Source organism: Pipistrellus kuhlii, unplaced genomic scaffold (genome assembly GCF_014108245.1).
Source record: "Pipistrellus kuhlii isolate mPipKuh1 unplaced genomic scaffold, mPipKuh1.p scaffold_m20_p_3, whole genome shotgun sequence".
Classification (NCBI taxonomy): domain Eukaryota; kingdom Metazoa; phylum Chordata; class Mammalia; order Chiroptera; family Vespertilionidae; genus Pipistrellus; species Pipistrellus kuhlii.
In genome coordinates this window covers 28,125,073-28,128,835 of record NW_023425529.1, presented here as the reverse complement: position 1 = coordinate 28,128,835, position 3,763 = coordinate 28,125,073, and the positions used below count along the sequence as shown (strand labels likewise).

Below are 3,763 nucleotides of genomic sequence, written 5' to 3'. Positions count from 1 at the left end.
CACCCCCAACCTGCCCCGCCCCGTCGGCTGGCCTCCCCCCCACCCTCCGCCGCCCCGGCCACCCCTTCCTCCGCGCGCCCGGCCCCGCCGCTCCTCCTCCTCCCCGCTCCTCGTCCCCGCCCGCCTCGCTCCCTTCCCTCTTCTTCCCACACCGCCCTCCGCCGCGCCCGCCCGCGCGGAATCGAGCGCCGAGCGCGTCGATCGCCCTGCCCTCGGCACGGCCGCTCGGCCCCCGGCTCATCGGTGCGCTCGGCGCTCGATTCCCCTAGGCGGCGGCTCCGGCAGCGGCGGCGGCGGCGGCGGCGGAGGCAGAGCAGCGCGGTGGCGGCGGCGGCGGCGACTGCTCGGCCTGGACTCCGGGCCCCCGCCATTTCCGACTGGGCGCGAGCGCCGTGCGGGCTCTGAAGGCGGCGGCGGGGGCCAGAGGCGCGGCGGCTCCCGGGTGCGGGAGAGAGGTATGGATAGAGCAGACCTCCTCTCCTGGGCCCCTGCTGCCCCGGACCCGACCCTCCGCCCGCGCCCGCGCCCGCGCCGGGCGGGGCCGGCGGCGAGTGAATGAATTGGGGGTCCCGGCGGGGCGGGGAGGGTCGCGGGGGCCGGGCGCTGTGTGGCGGGGGGTGAGGGGGGTGTTCTGCGGCGGGGATTGAGGACTAGGCGGTGCGGGGCTGAGCAGGGTGAGGCTAGAGGCGGCCGCCGCTGGTACTGCTTCCTGGACGGGGAACCCCTTCCTTCCTCCTCCCCGAGCGCCGGGGAGGCGGCCGGCCGCGGGGACACTGGCGGGCCCGGCGCGGGCCGTGCTGCCTGCCCCGCGGGGCGGCGGGGGGCGGAGGTGGCTCCCCTCGCGCCGCCTCCCCTCCCCCTCGGCGCCCTGCTCGCCCTCTCCCCGCGCTCCCGCTCCCGCACCTCGGGTTCCCTCCCTCCCCGCGCCCGGCCGGCCTCCGGGCCGCCTTCCCCGCTGCACGGAGCATCTCCAGGGGCGAAGGGATAAACTTCTCCCCGGAGCGCAGACCCCACGGCCAGGGGTCCCTGTTCCCTGGGGAAGGGGAGATGGGGAGTTTGGGGTGGTCACGTTTGGGAAGAGCAGGGGAAAGTGCCCGAGACCACTGTGGGAGGTTATTGTGTGTTTGGGGAGGGGGGGGAAATGCACTGCAGCCGAGTTCCTGGCTGCTCCCCTCCCCCATGCACGGCTGTGACATTGCCGTGGCCACAAAGGAGGAGGTAGAGACGGTGGTGGAAGAACAGGTGGCCAACACCCTGCCGGGTAAAAAAGCCCGTGACTGAACGAGAAGGAAAAAGTTAAATCCCAGGAAGGTCTGTTCTGTTTGGCTTTGTCCAGGGAAAACGCAAACGCAGGAAACCCGCAGAGCAGAAGCGGGGCTTCATTTTTCCCTTATGTGGAGACAGTCATAGCCAGAACCATCCTTGAAGTTTAATTTACCTGCTCTTGTCCTTTTCCCTTATCTCTTTGATGTGACCTTCCTCCTCTTCCTCCTCACAGATTTGATCCTCATCCCCAGAGGTGTTACTACTCTTAAACAGCACCCAATTTAATTTTTTTTTTTTTCTTTAAAACTGAGCTACAGGAGGAGTTAATTCATTGTAGCAATCTTCCAGCCAATTGCCTGAAATACCCTTAGGCAGGTGCATGCTATGGCTGAAGTCCTAAACTAACCTTAAATCCTAATATCCATCAAAACAAGGGGTTAACATTGTCTGATTTTTACCCAACATACATGTTACATATGTAATGGAGACATTCATTTCAAAAGAAATTGTAAAGGGACAAAAGCTGCTCATAATAGTCATCTCAGAATCAACCATAGGAGAGATGTCACTCTTAAGCTCAAAATGCTGACTCCAACGTAGACATCCAATAAGGTTGATGGTAATGCTACTTGCTTTGAGACTAGCCATCCTCGGGCATACTTGGTTTTAAGAGGTAGTAGATGAGATGATAAATAAAAGTGATTTTTTTTTTCTTCCCTTCACTAGATCTTGTCCTCTGAACACATGTCCACCCCTCCTTGCTCTAGCTTTTGTAGATTTGGGTGAGGGGGGGCCCTTCTAGCATGTGATCTTTAGTAAGCTTCCTTGGGAACCCAGTTTTCTCTCCTGGACTGAAACATTACTTGATTTTTATAATCCAGTTTAAGGAATCCCCCCTCCCCAGAAACAACCACTCTATAAACAGGTAGACCAGAAAGGTGTGTTTCTCTCAGGGTTCACACACGTCTACAAAATTAAGTTCTTATCCACTCTCTGTCCACAGGGTCGCCTAGGCTAGCAAACTTTTTTGGTGTAAGGATCCCTTTATATTAAAAGCTATTGAAGATCCCAGCGTGTGGCGTGTCAATATTTACCATCACAGAAACAGAAACTGAGAATTTTAAACATTTCTTCATTCATTTAAAAATAGGAACAAGGAGCCCATTACTTGTTAATATAAATAGCTTTTTTTTTTTTTTTAATGAAAAATAACTTTTCAAAACAAAAGTTAGTGAGAAGGGTGGCATTGTTTAACACTTTTGCAAGTCTTAATTATATGACAGTAGGAGACACCTGGATCCTCATATCTGCTTCTGCATTCAGTCTGTGGTGGTCACACATCTGGAAAACTCCACCGTATACTTGTGAAAGAACGAGAGTAAAAGGGGTAATTGACCATGTAGAATTTTTATGAAAGTCGTTTTTTAACCTCTTGGACCCTCTTCCTCCCAAAAGCCTTGGGAAGCCTAATGGGTTCCTGGGCCGCTTTTGGAGAGCGAGGCTCTCCAAATTATTTTGCAGGCTTTGGTGGGCAGGGATACATTTTGGTGTGATTCTCCTCATCCAATCCATTTTATATAGCCTGCATTTGGAATAAAAAGTGGGAGCAAACAGAATGAGATACATGTTTGTAGTGACTCCCAAGGTGGCCTTAGACAAGAGCAAATAAGTCTAGGCAGGTGGCACCGAGTAGGCCAGAGATCTGGAGTATAAGAGTCTGATAACAGCAGTTGTCTGGCCTGTGTGCTCTCTGGGGGGGGGGGGGGGGGGCGCGCGGGGGGGGGGGGGGGGGGGGCCCTCAGGAATAGGGTAAAGAGGGTGGTTAGTATATTATCATTTGGAAAACCATATTATCTTTTATTTTCCGGGACTATTTGGATACTTTTTGGCATTCAGTAAATAGGATGCTGTATGTATATTGTGTTTTATATCTGCACATTCATTAATTTGGGACTGCTTATAATAAATTGTGCATTTACTGCCATTCTTTCCATGGTTCCTTATTTGTAATAATATCATGTAATTATTGAGGGAGAGAAGATAAAGTTAAATGAATTCATTTTATTTCAAAAAGTTTGAAACAACTGACTAAAAAATGTTTTCTGTCTTGTACTGATAACCTTACAAATTGTCAATATTTATTGCAACTGTTGGGAGATGATGAGATGCAAAGAGTAAAAGTCATGTGAGAACTATTCAGTCACATCTTTTTAAAAATTTCTTGTTAAAAGCAGCGCTTATTTTCAAATTTTATATAATTATATTTTTCTTGTGCAGAGTACTGTTTTTCAGCACTAATATAGATATATATGTTGTGATTGATGATTAAATAAACTGTACTTAATATTTCACAGTTCTCAGAGTTCTCTGTTTTTATCTCATCATTTCCCCCAGCAGATATTTTACAAATTAAATTGTTCATCAATTATTGTCCTTCCCTAGCTGGTTTGACTAGGTGGGTAGAGCGTTGGCCTGCAGACTAAAAGCTCCTGGGTTT

The 3,763-nt window shown here is 51.5% G+C and overlaps 1 protein-coding gene across 4 annotated transcripts in view; it reads left to right on the top strand.

The window, feature by feature from the left end:
- Positions 1-272: 272 nt before the first annotated feature.
- Positions 273-3,763, top strand: part of KRAS (KRAS proto-oncogene, GTPase) — a 38,380-nt gene continuing 34,889 nt past the window's right edge. The window contains exon 1 of one of the 4 annotated variants that reach the window (XM_036459215.2): positions 273-455. The gene's annotated coding sequence lies outside the window, so the exon portion shown is untranslated. Of the gene's footprint in view, positions 456-2,634; positions 2,654-3,763 lie in introns of those variants that run through there. The other 3 variants (XM_036459214.2, XM_036459211.2, XM_036459212.2) reach the window with 3 other exon arrangements.